This window comes from Aptenodytes patagonicus, chromosome 2, assembly GCF_965638725.1.
Source record: "Aptenodytes patagonicus chromosome 2, bAptPat1.pri.cur, whole genome shotgun sequence".
Taxonomy (NCBI): domain Eukaryota; kingdom Metazoa; phylum Chordata; class Aves; order Sphenisciformes; family Spheniscidae; genus Aptenodytes; species Aptenodytes patagonicus.
The window spans coordinates 102,012,739-102,032,667 of record NC_134950.1 but is presented as its reverse complement, the minus strand read 5'-3'; positions in this window follow the sequence as shown (position 1 = coordinate 102,032,667).

The window sequence follows — 19,929 nt, the reverse complement described above, 5'->3', positions numbered from 1 at the left end:
TCTTGGGACATCCGCAATCCAGCTGGACATCCCTAGGCCCTTGTGTTTGGGCACTACTGTGTGTACATGCTCTTCAGCTCTTCGCTCTGCCTAGGCTGTGTGGCTGACCACACAGTCCAGGACTAATGGTTGATAGACAGATTTCCCGCAAGCTTATTTTGTGGCTCTGGTATTTTGGGTACTCTGAACTTCATTCATCCCTTCAGAAAATCAGTGGAAGCAGTCAGTCCTGAAGGAGTCAGCTCCTTCAGCCCTGGGCAGTAGAAGAAATCCACGGATCAAGATAAAGTAATTAACATCTACTTTCATTTGTGTATGTAATTTTTTCCTCACTACTTGTCACCATTCTTTTCCATAAGATTCTCTTGCAAACTCCTCTGAGTTTCGGCTACTTGCACTGCTACTGCAAATCACAGTCTCTGATATTCATCCTGTTTCTTCTGTTTTTCTTTCAAACAGCCCGCAAGACTTTCTACTTGTCTCTTCAGGCCAGTCATAACTTTAAAATAACCTCATCAGATGACTGAAATCCCTCAACATGGAATATGTTGCTTAGCTACCTCCAAGCTGAAGGTCAGGCTTAAAAACTACTTTGCCCTGGGTTGCAGCCGCCTACCTTTTGGGTTCTATGTGAACAGATAATTAAGGTTTAATAACACCTGGCCAGCCCTTCACCAGGAGCCCTTGGAAACACAGCCCAGCAGGAGGTTGTACACCAAGAGCAGTCACTCAAAGCAGAGTTTACATCACACACACACAGGTATGAAGATGTGAATATTGAACAGACTGGGATGGATTCCTCAAATCATTGCACATGTTACCCCAGAGTATGGGGCCAGCTCCCTCACTGACCCTTCCCCACAGCAGCGTCGTCATGAAGCGCAAGTTGTTAAGTCTCCCAGGGCTATGCTCCCCTGCCCTGTACTGCTGCAGGGAGACCAGTCCCTCTCAGAGGTGGTGGGATGGCCCCGTGGAGAGCCTGGGGGCTGTGAGGTTACCTGGGTAGAAGAGGGCTGGTGACTGCCCACGTCTTGCCGGGGCAGCAGGCCTCTCCCTTGCAGGAGTGCCAGGGATCCCGCTCCAGTGCGCACGTTCCCTGGGACGCCAGATGAATTATGGATGAGTCAGCCAGAATTTTTCCATGCGCTTCTGCTGCTGCACAGCACTCATCGCCAACTGAGCTGTGGTTTTCAACCGCTGTCTGGGCCTAATGCTTCTAACATTAAAAAAAAAAAGAAAAAAAAAAGAAAAAAGAAAATTGCTCTCGGTTTTCTGACAGAGTGCTCCGTGGCAGGGCATGGGGAATCCCGATGCTTGCGCAGTGTCAGGCCCCCGTGTCCATAACGTTTTGCTGAATAGCCTAGCATGTGTTAGAAATCATTTGGTCCTTTCTGCCTGCTTTGCTCCTCCGTCCCTCCCACTAGCTGAGTGTATCAGAGTCAATTAGAAGAGACAGCAGCAATGCTGAAACTGATTTGAATTTCAACCAGGATCTGCTAGCAACTAGAGCTATGTACAGAGAGCTGGGGGCAGGCAGTTACCCAAGGGTCTAGTGACTGCCCGTGTATGCTAAAAAGTCGTCTTTTTTTTTCCTAGTCCTTAGCTAGATTCAGATTAATTTCTGTTTAGCAAACATTGCTTTCTTTTGCTCTTCTTTGAGCACATGAAATGCGTGTGGTCTCAATTTGTGATGTTATGATCATGGAAAAGAAACAGCCCAGTTCTGGAAATATTTGCTGTGAGACAAAGCACAAAATCCTTCTATAACAGCATTTGATGAGTCCTCTCAGAAAGAGTGTAGCTTTTGTAAATGCTTGCAGTGATAAAGCATCCCTGATGTCAAACTATACAGCATGGGAGACTAAACATTAATTCAAACCTTATTATAAATTTCCATTATCTGCATTCAAGTTGCATCCAGAACTCCCAATCAAGACAGGCTTCAGCTGTGCTATACACTACATCCATAGAAATGACAGTTTGCGCTTTAAAGCACTTAGTGTCTAAATAGACAACATGAAAAACTGGTGTGAAGTCAAAGAAATTAAAGAAAGATCCCTACCGGCTCTTCACCTAGACACAATCAGTAGACTACTTGGCTGCATTCAGGGAAGGCTGAACTCTACATTTATCTTCAGACAGCCTGAAAACCCACTGATTTCAGTGGGAGAGAAGCATAGGAGTATTTTTCCCTGAAGACACGTATGACCCCTGAATCCAGCCCCGAGGAGGAATTTGAAGATGAGTGACGTATTGTTTTACAGGCTAACGTGGCAAAGATGGCACAGGAAGGAATACAGGATAATCACGTTTTTGGGAAGGCCATAACCAGCATCTCCTGGAATTGCCCATAGCAGCAAGAGAGTCCTTGATTTGCACAATCCTCCCTTAAGAACTATTCATCAAATGCAGATGTCCCAGTCAGCCATTTTGAGTTCTCTGAGCTCAGCTAGTTGCATTTGGCCCTATTTATGTAGCATATATCTCAATTATTCACGCACACATTTCATGACGCCTTTGCCATAGTAATTAAAAGGGCTCCTGTGGCTGTTAAGCCAGAATATGATCCAAGCACAATACTGTGATGAAGTTAATTGATCTTTACCCTGAACTACTCTATCCACCTTATTTCTAGCTCTCACTTCCTGCCATGGGATGTGGCTATGTCTTTGTCCATAGGATGAGAGAGCCACTTGCAGTCAAGAACCTGCACTGCCTACTGTTTGTCATCCGGTTCCCTCTTAGCCTTCTTTTCAATAAATAGAGACTGATTGTAAGTCTCTTACCATAAATCAGCTTTGCTTAGGTATCATGTAACTCTTATTGCTCCTTTGTGAAGCCTAAATTGTCAACATCATTTTTCTCAAGCGTGGGCACCAGAACAAGACACACTATTCCCTTAATGTTACCTTAATATCACCGCTTTACTCCTACGGAAGGTATTCTACATCCAGGGACCACATCAACCTCCTTAGTTACCGCACAGTTCTGGCAGATCCTGTGCTGCAGGTTGCCCATGTGACAAGGTTTGTCGCTAATTCTTGGAATCCTGTGATTCATTCAAAGCTGTCTGAGCTGCTGCAGTGAGCGCAGCAAGAGAGTAGAAGTCACTTTAAGAGTCACCTTTCATTTTTTGCCTCTTGACCACATCAGCATAGCACCCGCTGAGGTGGCCACAGGCAGTAAGGTGTGCAGCAGTTCCTCAGCAGACTGCTATTTAAACATTCCTGTCGTCCTATCGGAAAAAAACACATTTAGTCACATACAATTAGTTACTGAACAAATTTCTGTATTGGTCTGAAATACATCCACTTTGCCATTCTGCAAAGGCGCCGTAGCCCAAGGTTTCCTACGGGACACAGTGATGGCATAACTTCCTTCAAGAGGAGGAGGCTCCGTTCTTTAGAGATACAAGTATTGTAAGTAAACAAACAGAGCCAAAAGGTGGGAATTAAAGAATAGTTGTCTATTTTCCTTTCAAAATGAACTTCAGTGCTATGTTTAGAAACCTATGTAACAATGCAAGGTTTCTATATGCACATTTATTTACCCAGAAAATTTTATTCTACTATTTAAAGTTTAGACAAAAACAAAACAAAGGATTACAGAAGTAGTTGTGTTGTGTGTTACGGGTATTGTAGCACGATGGTGTAAGTCAACATAATATAATGCCTTTAGTTAGACAGTTGAGTTGTTAGTTATCAGGTTTGAAAACAAAATAGTTGTTCTCATTTCTCAAATATTCCATCAGATTTTCTAGCTTAGATATATATTGGATCTAAGAAAAACTGGTTATGTTCATGGAGGATATAAATATATTGCAAAAGACTAGAGCGTGCAATGCTGCCCTGCTTTTAACTTTTCTTGTCTGAGATTACAGAGCCAGGGTCCACAAAATTAAAAAATAACAGTTAAAAGACAGTAGGTTGGCTGTTTAGCCCTGGGAACAGGTTGCTGAAATTTGGATTTAGCTCCGTGCCAACAGATAAAGCATGAAGGAAAAGAAAAAAGGAAGACACACACAAAAAATATATCAATGTAAGGTCACTGCAAGACAGAGTAGAGAGTGCCAAAAGTTTTCTGAGGGAATTTTGTTCCAAGGATAAAAAAACCTCACTTCATTTACAGCAATAAATCAGAATACAAAATATGGCATAGCTTACATATTTAATTTTAATAATAGTGCTGGAAACTGAGACATATGTCAGTCTCAATACAAAATAGGCATACATTCATCTCAATTCAGTACCTGCTTATCCCTGTCCTGTGGTTCTGGTACCAGAGCCAATATAATCAGGAAAAAAGTAACACATGCTCTGGATCAATTTGTAGGTGCTTCATCATGCCTAACTGTCACAATTTGGGAACTGTGCCTGCATGTAATTTTTGTATTCTGATTTAAGGTAAGAAATTGCTGAGTTACCAAATGTCTCAGTGGATGCGGAGCTGACCTGTCAGGCCCGTGTCACACAATTTCCAGAGATGAGAAAGCAGAGAGTTACTAAAACTCAGTTGCTCCCGTTCAAAATGGGAGCATCTTTGGAAAGTCAGAAAGCTGGAGGCTGAATCAGTCCCACCGAGTTTTCCTGATGGTCAGGAGTGAGGAATGGAAGAATTTTTTCAGAGGTGGAGCACGGACCAGAATTGAGCATGGTGGATTCTTCAGTGCTGTGGGGTATGGCGTGATGATGCAGCCAAGCCCCTCTAACAGCTCTCTGACACCAAACAGGGCAGTCCTGCCTCCCCCAGGCTGTGCTCGTGTGATCCTGTGGTGGGATGGCTCACCTAGCTAATCCAGCAAAAATACTGCTCACCTTCTTTGGCGGAGTTAGTTTTCCACTAGTTTAGGTCCCTTGAAATCCTTGCTGCGAGACAAGATGAGCTCCAGTGCCACGGGATGGGAAGCTGCAGGGGTGCACTGCTAGGAAGGAGGTGGAGTGGGATCGCCCCTTTTGGCAGCGAGTAATTACGGGATCAGGTGAGCTGAGCTGTCTAATCCCACCGTGGGCCTGACAGGCTGGGGGTGCACTCGGAGGCACAGAAAGCTTGAGCAGGGGAACAGAAAAGACAATCTTCCTTTCATAGCACGTCAGTTCAGCTGTGAGATCCAACTCGCAACTAAAGAAGTTTCCTGTGACTTGGAGGAGAGCAGAAGGCTTCAAAGTCTCTGACCCCAGCCCAAAGAAAGCTCAGAAGACTCAGGCAAGGAAAAACACATAGATACTGATGATTTTGCACAGATCTGTATATTCCTTGAGCTGTGTCAGCAGGGCATGATCAGTGCTAGCACTCCTCAAACACGTGCCCAATTGTTTCCACAACCATACATCCATGAAGAGATGCTCTGTACTCAGTAACTCAGTGTTACTTTATAGGAAGGGAGGGACAAAACCTGCACTTGAGCTAACGGGGAGCGTGGGGTAAAGGGAGGAGCAATTATGGTTCAGGAGCTTGTAGGAGCGAAGCTGTAGAAGGTCTCATTTCCACAGAGGGGTAACAGAGGGCTTCTGTGCAAGAAACCAGGGATAGAGCCAGCTCTGTGAGCTGCTCCCATTAAACACAGTGGGAGAACATGTGGACCCAATACAGCAGGAGCTAACCATCACAACCTGGGAGCTGGACTGTGCAATAACTGCAGGGCCTAGCTCCACCTCTTTTTTGTCATAATTTTTCCTTGGTGAAATATTCAGAGCCCTTTTGGTCCAGCCTACATCTGTATTTCCTGACTGAAATGAAATATGACCCTCAAGTCCCCCTGTCCAACAGTGCCTCATTTACTTTAGGGGGGAAAATGATTTGCAGTCACTGACCCTATTTTTCCCATTATGAAATCATTTATCAGTATGCCAGACTTCTCCTGCTGAGCTAACTCACATTAATAAAGCAAAATGCAAATGATGTGCTTGTCTCTGCTGACCCTGACTTTGAAAACTGGTTTTTCTTTCCCTGCTTCTCATCCTTGACGAAAGAGACGCAGGCGTAAGCTTAGAAGTCAGCAGGTACATCTGCCTGTCTGTCAAGTGACCTGAATCCCACTTTTCATTACACAGACTTTCAGTACAGTGGATACTCAGAATTGGTGATGCTGTAGGAAATGATAGATAATGCCAATTAGGCTAATTAGATAGTTCCATATTCCTCTACCAGAATCTTTCCCTCCTTTCCCTTAACTCTCTCTCCTTATGGTTAATTCTTCCCTTCCATCTTGCTGATTTGTCTGAAAACTAGCTTTGATGCTAACGGATGTACGTACATCTATCAGGTTTCAGACAGTGGAAAGAAAAGTCCCTGAAAACATCTTCCCTACCCATGCTGGCAAGTTCTTTCTCCTATGACTTCTCCTTTTTACAGTGCAAGACTGCATAGACCAATTCCTAAAGATATTAAGACTCACATCACTTCTCTTTCACATGCTCTTAACGCTTCTCTCTCTCTTGTTCCCTCTGTCCTTCAGAGTTGCCACTAACTTCCTCTAGCGTGCACAGTTATTCTCAATATTGACAACATTTCCCCATTTCTCTGGCTCATCTCTCACCAAAACTAATACCACGACTCACGTACAGCATGTACTTCCAAGCCTCTTTTCTGTTCTGTCTTGCATTTCTGACATTCTGCTATCTACTCTCATTGCACCACTGAAATTGCTCTCGTGACTTCTGCTTCCTTAAATGATGTTGTCTTTATTTATATCTTCACTGATCCCTGTCTCTTACTTTTGTCATCTCTCTGCCAACTTTATCTTTCCCCTCAACACTTTCTCTCCTTGGCTTTCACAACTCCATCCTCACTTCTCCCTTTTGACAGCTGAGGCTTCCTTTTCCATTCCTATTCACCATGGAAATCTCAGCAGACTTTCTCTCTTCTGCCTCTCCCCATGGATCAGTACCCAGTCACGTTGGCAGCATTCTGTGTCAGTGACGTGTGCATTTATCTTGGTCTCTTCATCCATCCAGTCCTACATTTTAGCCATTATGTCTTCCTGGGGGAGTGTCTTTGCCGATTCGACTTTCCCATGGCTGCTGCTGAACTTCTGAGGAGCTCCCCGAGTGCTACTCCAATCCCTCTACTTAGCTTATAAGCATTGTCCTTCCTTTTGTTCTACCTTGTTGCTTGGACTAATCAAAGCCAGTCCTACCCCAAGGCACCTGGACCATGTTCAAGCTTTGCAACCTTTTCTCTCAAAGTCACAGCACTCTTGTACGTTCCCTCCCTTTTCATCTCCCCTATATCCATACGGGAGAGATCCGTAACTGCCCCTTCCCCCCCTATTACAAACCAAAAGTCAATACAATTATTCTTGCCCATTCTCTTACCTGTTTAAATCCTTCCCCTGATTCCCTCTTTTACCATCATTCAGCTTTTCATTCTCTTCCTCCTTCACAGTCACACCCTCTTCTGATCACTTTTACTTCTTATCATGCCATGCATTTCTTCTTCTGCTTTATCAGTGATGCAAACATTAATCCTTGTGAAATTTATTGACACTCCTTGTTTCATACTTGTTTTCGTTCTGCCTGAATAGCTGCAACACAAATCATAAAAGGGGGCAAGCTATCTGCACCCTCCACTCTACCCCTTTCAGGTAAACTTGAAGAAACTAGCTAGGAAACTGGAGTTAACTCCTAATCTAGCAGCCTAAAAGAAAGAAAAAACGCCCAACAGTGGCTAAAGAACAATTTGATAAAACTGAAAAAAATGGGTTTGGTGTTTGGTTTTTTCCCCCCCACTGAGTGATTTAAAAGTACAATGAACAAATAAACAGAAGTTGATGAAAGTCAAGCAATCACGAATATAGGAAAGCATCAATTAACTGCACTGAAACAAATATGAAAATATTTTTAAGGACAATATGTGGGATAGAAATTATAGTTGCACTGCACTGAGAAAGGAAGAAAATGGATGGGACAGACTTACCAGGCTAACAGCTTTTTTGCCCAGTCCAGCAATTCCATAGTCTGTTTGAATTTCTGCCTAGCACTTTCCAGTTTAGGGCTTCATCCTCTGAACAGTGCTGTTGTATGTAGCTCTGTTAATGCCAATCTAAACAAAGTAATTTTGCAAGTTTGGAGTCCTAGAGCCTGATACTCTGTAGATGTAGCTCTGCCACCTCTACTATAAGCCATATGAATGCTCATATTTGCGGGGGATAACCAGTACCATAAAAACTCCAGTGACACTTCTGCCTAATACTCAAAGCAATGAGTAAGGCCTAATACAAGTTTGGATACACTTGAAGATGAGTTTTCTCTCCTTCAAGTTTTTACATCAGTATCACCTCTGAATTCTGAGCAGAACAAATGAACTGTAAAATGTATCAATACAGAGCATATCTGCGATCAAACACCGCCTTGGGCACTGCGCTTTGTGCTAGCGGAGCACATAGTCTGAATGATGGACATGACAGACAGGAGAGAATAAAACAAACCTGCACAAGGAAAGGGGTGCAGCAGAGAAGGCTTGAGTTACAGAAATATAATTACGTAGTTACTCGGTTTAGTCACGCATGGAACTAGATAAGTTGCTTTCTGAATAAACATGCTTACTTGTCAAATGACTAATCAGCCCATTATAAACGAGAGCTTCTCTCATGTATGGAAAATAGCAGGACACCTGAAACAAAAGTTATGCGTGTGAAGGTTTTTCTGAAACTGGCCAGCAAAATTTCTCTTACCTAGGGGATTTTTCTCATCCTATTTTTACACGGAGAACTATGTATTACTGCAACTACATCAATATAATTAAAACACCATGAATTCCCTATTAGGGAGGCTGGTAAGCTGTATAAAAGGGACTTATGCTAGCCTATGCTCATTGTATGTTATATCAGTGTAACAGGATATATAATATACACATTTTTATAGATATGAAATGCTCTACTTCGTGCTCGAAGGTAAAACAGGGAAATCAAACACCGCCTCAGCGGGGGCTGATAGCATTGCAATGCCTGCAGGGAGAAGAAAGCTGCGCTCCCTGGAGAAGGGGGCTCCCAGCAGTGCAGAGAGGTTCCCCTGTACTAGGGGGCTCCGGGAAGCCCCAGCTGTGGGGAGGAAAGCCCCAGCCCAGAGAAAGTGGGGTGGGAGGCAGGGGGAGACCCTGCTGTCAGCCACTTCCCAGGCTGGACCCCAGGGGGAAAAGCGATCTCACCAAACATCAGTGGAGAAGCTAAAAAGCCTGGAGGGCATGCGGGGTGATGCCTGGATGCCTGGACGTAAGGGAGGTCTGGAGAGGCTTGGCTGGAGAACGGTGGCTGGTAGCATAGAGAAGGCTGAAAGGAAAAGTTCCCTGTAATTCTCCTGGATAGCTGTGAGGCGAGGGCCCGTGGAATCAAGGCACTGCCTGGCAGCTGTACAGCCATTTTGGTCATGAAAAATAAATCCTAGCCTCCCCCTCCCCATGACATAGGCCAAGACAAAGTGACTCAGTCTCTCCCTACAGGAGTAGATCTCAAAGCAAAACATAATCTCATTAGCACAATAACCTAGGTTACTTGTCCACAGTTTCTGCAGGCTCCTTCCAGATCTCCTTCTCTCTCTGGTGTGCCATTTATTTAGTCCCAGAATGCTTTACTCTAAATTAGGACTGCTGTCACAGCTATTCAAGAGACTTAATCTCCCCAGAGTTTGCATTCCTGGATTAAAAATTGCTGCAAGCCAGCCTTTCTCCCCTTGTGAGCAAGGGGAAAGGTTTCAGCTCGTGCCGTTCAAAAACCACTTTCTGATTTCTCACTAGGCACGTGCCACGGCAGAAAAAATGTAGTTACTTGAACCGCATAGGGAAGGGCTGGGAAGACTCTGAAGCACTGCGCTACACTCAGTCATATGTATTAATTGCTTAAATGAGCAGTTAAATCTGAACTCTGGACAAGGCCTCTGAAGCCCACTCTGTTTTTTCCACCTTGATACTTTCTAATAACAATGCTAGCACAACTGTGAGCATCAGCAAGTTTAAAAAAAAAAAAAGAAAAAAGAAAGGATTACTTACAAATGATGAGGCAGGAAACAATGTAAACCAGTTTGACTAGGTGCAACTGAGCAAACATCGACAGACCATAGCAAGTTACTGCAAAAATTGTGTGAGACACATCCCATCCCCTTCGCCACCGCGCTGGGCAAAGTGTTGCTTTTAGCAGGATCCCCTTGACTCAGCCTAGGATTCACACAGCCACATTATTGGGATGCAGGCCTTGCCAGTGGGTCTATTTTAGCCTTTTAATGACACATTTGAGGTGTTTGTTCTGAAAGTAGATCTGAGCTGCTAGATTGTAAGTGTACCAATGCGTTAGGTTTGACCCAGTGTAAAATTTCTTTAAGCTGGTGACTGGAGCTAATTCATTAGCCATAATACATGTGCAACACAAGCTTAATTTTAGCCTCAGAACGCATAAATGCAAGGTGAACAAAATCAGAAAGTCTTAAAATTAGGCTCCTCTGTTCCTCCACCAGACACACCCAACTAAATTAAACCGACAATGTACCAGGAACAAAAGACTATTTTTCGTCTCTTCTTCTGTCCAAGATACCTTGGAGTACTACTATGTATCAAAGAGCCTGTAAAAACTTCCTTCTAAAACTACAACAACAGAAGAAATTAGGTCAGCTACTAAAGAGTAGGTTGGATATAATCAAGTTATAGCGCCCCTGGGACACAAAAGGTAGTGCTTTTTGCATTTCGTCAACTTCCATCGCTTATTGCTGTGGGAAGAATTCAAGGCAAATAACACTAAGACAGGATTTGCCAAAACGTTGGAAAACTGTTTGATCATTAATCGCATTTGCTAAGACTGTGATTAGGGTAATTGCTCTGTATTTCTTTTCACAAACCCATTGTCCATGGGGGGATCAGGAAGGACTATCCCCTACCCCCACGAAGTGCAGCGCAGCTTATTTGGCTCTTTGTGCCTTTTTTTTCCCCCCCTGAAGCATCAAATACTTGCCCCTGAAAAGGCACAATACTAATGGCTGGATACTGAGTAGCCCAGCGGTAGGATCTAATAAAGTAATATCTGTTTCATTGTAATTGTATCTCATTTTCTTTCTAGGTGACTAGTTATTCTTTGGAGTGAATTTTCAAAGTGGTTAGCAGTGGGAACATTCAGCTGGGGCTTGGATGGACTTCCATAAAAGCTGAGCTTCTGAAATGCTACCTAGTATTTGAAAACACTTCTTTTCTTCGGTGTGGCTATCGGCAACAATAGCGCACAAGGTCTCATGTAGTGTCAGCGGCTGTGTCATGTATTAATGCTGCCCCCCCAGTTTGGCTCCAACTTCCTTTTTTTATTACACAACTGCATAAAAAAAGGTTCTTGTCTGAATCTGAAGCAATATTTGAAAATTCTGTTTTAATTACTAGCACATACATTTCTGTGACACACATCCCTGTGGAATCCGGCCATTGCTACTTTAATTTTGAAGCACTGATATCATTGTAATAAGCATAATACAGACCTTAGACTACATCAGACAGAAAGAAGAGCACAGCTCCAATTCTCTCTCCCTGCAGATTAAAAACTCCTTTGGATGCTACAGCATTCCTTTGAACAGTGGCTGTAAAAGTTTTCTTGTGGTTTTTTTTCCCCCCCATGCTTATTATTTCAACAAGTACATATAAAATGTGCTCAGTTTACAAGAAAACAAAAAATTCCGTTCTTCCTGTCAGTGCTACAGGCTCATCCTATGCTTCAGAAATCCATTGGATTCTTTCCCTCTCAGATCATCGGCTACAAGGGTTCTGTAGGATAAATTCATGCCTTGTTTACATTGCACAGCAATACTGTCTTCAGGTTCTGCTCTCAGTGTGTGTGTGCACAACATGGAATTGCATCCAGCTCATTTCCTTTCTCTGTTACGTTGTTTCTGAAGAGCCAAGAGAATTAAAAAAAGCAGCAAACATTTGATGTTGTTATTAAACCCAGTTCATCTGACTTTAAGTAAACAGAGTAATAAATCTATTAAGAAATAAGATGCAACTTTTACAGTTACTCTCCAGGAAAGACCCAAGCCTTCAGGAAGAAAGAGAAATTGAGGAGTTTTATGCTGGATGCATTCCTGAGAAAGGTAAGGAGGTATGCAAATAGAAATCTAATCTGGTTCTGACGTATGTGCTCGGGCAGAAAGCTATTGTTAGACAAACATGTTGTTCCTGAGCAGCAGAACTAACGAAGCCTGATTTCCTACGGATTTGTTGTCCTTTGTCCCACATCTTTCTCCTTCACCACAATAATCCTAGCTCTCCTCATGCCTCCGATGACACTGTCACTACCAAGAGACAACAAACTCTGGGACTAGTCTGCAGCTATAAAAATACTCACTGTCAGCACGTGTGTTGACTGGCCAGCTGGCTGGCAAGCAACATATAATGGCCAAGATCCTCTTGCCCTTTCTTCAGTCAAGGAAGTAACCTGACTCTCTGTCCCTTACCCTGCTGCCAGATTTTATGAAGTGTTTTAAAAAAAATAATTATGTCTAACATTATCATTCTTTCAAAGTTAGTCAAAATCTGATTTGCCACAGGGTTACAAAAATTATTAGGTACAGGACAAACACTGATTGCATAAGCTTTGTTTCCACAGGAAACTAGATTCAGAAGTTCAGCTACTTTTTTCTTCTTAAAAAACAAAAAAACCCAACAGGGCTAATTAGGAAGTTTTCCCACAGTCATTTTCAACTGCAATAGTTTGTAAGACATGGTGACTGACCTGCTATCTCACGCTAAAAGTTAATGTCTGATTTATTTTTTTAATAAAGAAATGTGCGAAAGCTTCTATTGCTGCTAACACTGAGGCCTTTTATATGGCTAAATATTTCCAGTCTACTGCAGAATCATTATTGCCCCTTTCCAAAAGAAAACATGCTGCTTCCTCTGTGGTCAGCTCTCTGTGCACCTCTCCATTCCCAGCTTTAGGAGAGCTCCATTGGACTGCATCCGCACGCTGCCTGGACTTTAGACTACATTGAGCAATAAACATAGTCTGCTCGAGTGCTCCCTCTGGCATATTTGCTTGAATCATGACCTTATGTTTTGGTTTTGTTGTTTATTCCAGTTTCTTCAATACACACTCCCACTGCCGCTTTACCAAGCTGCCAATTAAGAACATTCTTTAAAGGGCCTTATCGGTTTCTCCCCAGCAAACCTAAACAAAGAAGTAAATGACTGAGGATAGGCAAGCTGAAAGCTTGCACCTCCCAAATCACCTAATTTCCTCTCCCCATCACACCTTCACATCTCGGTTACGGCAACTCTTCTATTGGCTGAGGGCAGGATACAGCACTTCAGGAGGAGCAGATGCGCGTCATTTCACCAAAGGTGAAACAAGGCATTGCCAGCAGCGAGGGGCTACAGAGCAAAGCATGAGAAAACAGAGGCTTGCAGTGCGGTGTTGCAACATCTGAGAGCTGGCTGATGACCAGCAGTTGGAGTCGGTGAACAGAAAAGGAGCAGAGGTTACTTGTGCCACCAGGATACCGGGAAAGGCTTCCGTTTCATCCGTTTCCCCTCAAGATGGCTGCAACTTCCTATTGGTCTCAGCTGGGCTGAGGCCAGCTGTTGAAATACTGCTCCAGACCTCCAGCAAGAGGTCTTGCAGGACCAGGACAGTGAGGAGCAGCAGAGGTACCCCTGGGAGGTACCCAGGCTGAAGGGGAGCAAGGCACTAAGGCTGTGGTGAAATGAGTTGGCTTTTGCAGTTTTGGGCAGATCGTAGAGGGAGGTCGAGAAGACTGCAAAACAACCAAATTGCTTATGGGCCTAGGATTTTGGCACTCTAAGAAATGGCTTTCATAACAGTGTGAGAAACTCCTTTGTTCATACCAGGACTGTGTACAGACATAACTGTGTGCATAAACACTAGGGCTGGGCACAGTGAATGTAAAACAGGGCAGATGTGTCCTTCATTGCCCTCCCTGCACATGTGCACACATATATATAGACTCTTACCCTTTTTCACCTTTGGACTTCTGGGAGCAGGACAGAAGATCTATTAAGGTGTAGTGAGGTAGAGAGCACCCAGGGTAAAGACTTTTCCTGGGATTGTTCATCTGCCGAGGACCTAGCAGGAAGGGAGGATAATTGAAGTGCAGATTATCTTTAGCTATAATTAGATGTTCACATATATTAAAAATATCTTTAAAGAAATTTAAAATGTTTTTCAAGATGAAAATAAGGCTTAGTGCACTTCAGAATCTAGATGTTTCCCCTTTCAAACTCATGCTATATTGAGGGGAGTAGCCTATTAGTGCTGTCTTGAGTTTTACAGCAAATTATCTCAGATGCATTGGCAGAACATTAGAAGACTGAAAAAAAAAACCAAACCCCCTTAAAAATTGCATTTTTCATACTCATTGAACACCAGGGCATGACGTGTTTTTTGATCTACTGAAATTACTGTAAAAAAAATGCTGACATAGTCCTGACACTTGAACCAATGGATATAATGTTGTAGTTACAACTCTGGTAAAAGTTTTCAGCTAGCCAAAAAATAAAAAGCGTTTCCCTCCAGTGTTTATATAAACAGAGGTAAGTTCCCTATAGAGTCCTGTCTTCGCTAACATAAGCGCCACAGAGTATAATGTGACCATGTTGGTTCAGGTTAGTCTTCCAACCAGATTTCTTCTTGCTGCTTCTACTGGACCACTATTCCAAATCCTAAATTCTCTGGTGGTCAGGAACATCTTTATAATTTCCGTCCTAAATGTACTTATGGCAAGTCTGTCCTTCACCTTAAATAATTCTTTCCTTTTTCTTGTGTTTGCTACTAACATAGTACCCTTGAGAGCACATCCAGAGTCAACTAGCTTCAGTTTTCATTTGTTAGACTAAATAAATCCAAGTTTCTGAACATCTTAGTAACCCTTCTCCAGAACACTTATAGTTTGAATTGGTCTTTCTTGAACACCAGCAAACAGAAGTCTCTTTGTCTTCCCATCATGAGGTTACTTCTTAACAGCATTATCTTTGTATCTTCAAGTTAGATTACGTGGAACCTGAAGTCAAGATTTATTAGATCTATTGCGTTTCTTTTGCCTACAAAGTCTGTTATAAAGTTATTACCAAAGAAAGTTGCCAAATTAGTCTGGCACAATCTACCTTTGGTAAAACTATACTTCTTTTCATGCAATTTTCCTTTTACACCTCCAAGTATTCTTTCCTTTATGTTATTTGAAAAGCCCCCCCATACTACTGGAGGTAGCAATCCATGGTAAATTAAATTGGATGTATTAGGGAAAGAGCTCAGAGAATCATAATTCTCATACAGATCAAATGTGGCTTCTTAAGTCTGACTAGTTGACTAACACTGATCACATACCAAAAAGAATGAAATCGAGGTTCTGGCAACAGCCTATGTCAGTCCACTGCATCAGTGCAAGAAACAAAGTCTGTGTAATACCTAGCTGTACTTAGCCATATTTATCAATCTCCGTCACAAATGCTAGTTACATATTTGATGAGCAGTTTCATCGATCCGAGCTCTATGGTAGCAGAGACCACAAATAAAAAAAAGCAACCCGCATATAGGTCTCTCAGGACAAGGTTTAAATCGAGCGAATCTATTATGCTGGCTAGCTAGGGACTCATTACTGAATTCACCATTCTTTGTCTTTGGAAAGGCTAGAATCCATTCCGGGAGAAAAGCCCTTCAGCCCTTGGGATCCCAGCGAAAGATTAGAGTCTCTTTTTATCATTCAACAGTCCTATTTCATCCCCACTGCAGAAAAGAATATGCCAAGGCCCATTGTTTCCTATCCTCAGGCAGGCTGGGATCTCTTCTGAGAGGGCAGAATTTTTAAGTGCTTGCAGCCCTGGTAGGAAGTGTTATGAAAAATAGGCAGGAACTACCTCTCTGCTCTTAAAAGCTGGATTTCCCTGTATAACTATCCCAGTAGGAGCTGGAATTTGGAGGACTCATCTGAGTGTGGGACAGAGCGAGGCACAAAGGCTGGCGGCCCCCCCCTCCCCCCGCCCTATGTGGAGCAGAAAGCAAGGCAGCTCCTTTCCCCGGCAGCGCAGATATCTTTCCCAGCAACAGAATCGCCGTACTCTGCGTGCGACGATTTGACACTGACATAATGCTTCCATATAATCTCTGAACATGGGAACTTCAGCACAGACCCGTTAAACCATCCTTGCCTACATAGCTGCTGTCCAAAATTGCCTCGTAACTTAGCAACTAACTTGCTACCTGCTATCACTCATAGGCCTTCTTTAACATTACCATTGCTTGAGCTTTTCACTTTCATAACCTGTATTTCAAGTATTTTCCCCCTCATTTGCAGTGCTTCAAGAAGCAACTTACTTTACCTGGTTTTGGCCTTTTTTTGGCTACCTCGCTGCAGTAATTTCGTCTCATGAACACCACTACAGCTCATTCTGACTTAGACTTACCACCACATCACCTAGCCAACCTGTTACTTCAGTAAGGGTAATTAGCAAGGAACAATCATCCTTTGGTAGTTTGCAATCAGGACGCAAACACAGTACGTTCGAGCAACATAGATAAAAGATCTAAAAAACAGCCAGCCCTCACCACACACATTTAAGTTATGATTTTCCCACCAAGCCTAATTCAGCTTATACAAAACTTCACAAATTTGCAAGAAAGTGTTTCATCCCAGGACAACAGAGAAGCACACAAAATAAGCCTCCATTTTCTGGATTAACACACCGCTACCACCAGTTAAAGGAACAGGCAGCTACGCATGCTGCAAAGGCAGTTGTTAAACAACCGTCTGTCTCTATCGCTGGGTTTTGTCCAGGAGCAAAGAGGAACTGCATGCCTTAACCTTCATTTATGGATCGAAATAACTGGCTTTGCTTATGTTTTCTTTCACTGTTGCTACAGTCTTATCTATTTAGTATCTTAGATATTTATACAGTACACAGTCTTCCAGCACCTTGCAATTTTTCCCCCCCCATATTTGTATCTGTTTATACATGATCCTGTGGCTTGTTTTATTCAGAGATATTTGAGTACCTCAGGGTCTTGTGGTTTTGCTGCATGTGGTGATGTACTAACAGTGTACAGAAATATTTAAATTGCTACTTGAAATGCAATTTGTACAAAAACTTAAACAAGCATCAATCAGAAGATTGATCATGAAACCTTCATATGAATAAGCCTTTAACTGCAAGTAAGGGCTTGCAAGAGAGCCTTTGATCATATTTTAATGCAGTAAACACTGTTTCATTAAGAGATACACTAAATCCCTCATTAAGAACAAACTGAAAACCAACCCTTCCGTCCTCCAAATTGCTCTAGAACCTTTGGGGGGAAGGGGGGAAGGCTTGAAAACAATGTTGAAACTACAAATAGCATATAAAAGAATCCAAAAATGTATTTATTAAACAATATATTGAATATTTGAAGTTAGGAACTGCAAAGGGAAAATGAGCTAGGAGTGCCCAAGTACAGAACCACGCATTTTTTTTCTGTTAGGTAACAGCAAAAAAAGAAAATACCTTTCAAAACACTGGCATTTATGTAAATGGAGATGAGGTTTCTATTAAACATTTACCTTTCACAGTGAGCACATTTTTGCTTTGTTAGCTGATGACTACCACCATTTTCTCTATCAAACAGGATTAGCTTCCTTAGACATTCCCAACCCCCCAGTTAACTGCACTTTATGAATCATCAAATTTATAACTTGTCAGGTGTGGTCTGACACCTTAGGGCAAACTGGGACCTTGTTTCAAACAAGACAAGTTAACTACTTAACAGCTTAGCGGACAATATGCTGTTAACTTTTCTGAAGTCTTGGATGCATTTTTATTGAGTAGCAAAAAGAGAGAGTAATATCTTAGCATAGCTTTTTTGGGAGCTGTGGTCACGGGTGTCCCCAAATCAGATTATTAAAAATGAAACAAGTCACATAGAGGAGTGTGCTGCAATGCATAGACTGGAAGGTGGCTAGGAGGATTAAAAAAAAAAGTCAATCCAGGAGCTTCTAAAAAAAAAAAAAAAAAGCTTAATTTTTAAACAAGGCTCCTTTTCAGAAGAAACAAAAATACTAAAATCTCTTCAAGAATTTTCCTATGGACTTGTGGAAGTGTGAGCCTCATTTTGCACTTCTCCCCCCCCCAACTTCCATAGAATTTCAGCTTCTTCTTAAAAGCTTCCCAGAACCCAGTACTTCTGAATGATACTGCAATGTGAGTACAACAATGTGAGACAAGGTAACTAACTACATGAAAGAAAAATACTGAATGAAAATAGAATCACAGAACCATTTAGGTTGGAAAAAGATCATCAAGCCCGACTGTTAACCTAGCATTGCCAAGTCCACCACTAAACTATGTCCCTAAGCACCATATCTACACGCCTTTTAAATACCTCCAGGGATGGTGCCTCAACTACTTCCCTGGGCAGCCTCTTCCAATGCTTGATAAACCTTTGGGTGAAGAAATTTTTCCTCACATCCAATCTAAACCTCCCCAGCCGCAACTTGAGGCCATTTCCTCTCGTCCTATCACTTGTTACTTCGGAGAAAAGACCAACACCCACCTCGCTACAACCTCCTTTCAGGTAGTTGTAGAGCGCGATAAGGTCTCCCCTCAGCCTCCTGTTCTCCAGGCTGAACAGTCCCAGTTCCCTCAGCCGCTCCTCATAAGACTTGTTCTCCAGACCCCTCACCAGCCTCATTGCCCTTCTCTGGACACGCTCCAGCACCTCAACGTCCTTCTTGTAGTGAGGGGCCCAAAACTGAACACAGTATTTGAGGTGCGGCCTCACCAGTGCCGAGTACAGGGGGACAATCACTTCCCTACTCCTGCTGGCCACACTGTTTCTGATACAAGCCAGGATGCCATTGGCCTTCTTGGCCACCTGGGCACGCTGATGGCTCATATTCATCCAGCTGTCGACCAGCACCCCCAGGTCCTTCTCTGCTGGGCAGCTTTCCAGCCACTCTTCCCCAAGCCTGTAGCGCTGCACGGGGTTGTTGTGGCCAAAGTGCAGGACCCGGCACTTGGCCTTGTTGAACCTCACACAGTTGGCCTGGGCCCATCGATCCAGCCTGTCCAGGTCCCTCTGCAGAGCCTTCCTAACCTTGAGCAGATCAACACTCCCGCCCAACTTGGTGTCATCTGCAAACTTACTGAGGGTGCACTCGATCCCCTCGTCCAGATCATTGATAAAGATATTGAACAGAACTGGCCCCAGTACTGAGCCCTGGGGAACACCGCTTGTGACCAGCCGTGAGCTGGATGTAACTCCATTCACCACCACTCTTTGGGCCTGGCCATCCAACCAGTTTTTACCCAGCGAAGAGTACACCCATCCAAGCCATGAGCAGCCAGTTTTTCCAGGAGAATGCTGTGGGTAGTGGTGTCAAAGGCTTTACTGATGTAAAACCCACATAGAATCATAGAATCATTGAGGTTGGAAAAGACCTCTAAGATCATCGAGTCCAACCGTCGACCTAACACACCACCCACTAAACCATGTCCCTAAGTGCCTCATCTACTTGTCTTTTAAATACCTCCAGGGATGGGGACTCCACCACTTCCCTGGGCAGCCTGGTCCAATGTTTAACCACTCTTTCAGTAAAGAAATTTTTCCTCCTGTCCAATATAAACCTCCCCTGGCGCAACTTGAGGCCATTTCCTCTTGTCCTATCGCTTGTTACTTGGGAGAAGAGACCGACACCCACCTCGCTACAACCTCCTTTCAGGTAGTTGTAGAGAGCGATGAGGTCTCCCCTCAGCCTCCTTTTCTCCAGGTTAAACAACCCCAGTTCCCTTAGCTGCTCTTCATAAGACTTGTTCTCCAGATGCAGCACTAGACATGCTCAGTCTCATCTGTGCATCATCAGTGGTTAATTTTTTTTTTATATAGGCTCATGCCTGTAGCTTTCTTTGGTTTTAAAAGCTCAGTGAAGAGTTCAGTAGCTCAGACAAGACGACGGTTAGTGCCTTGGCCTAGCTGGTGTCTAAGGA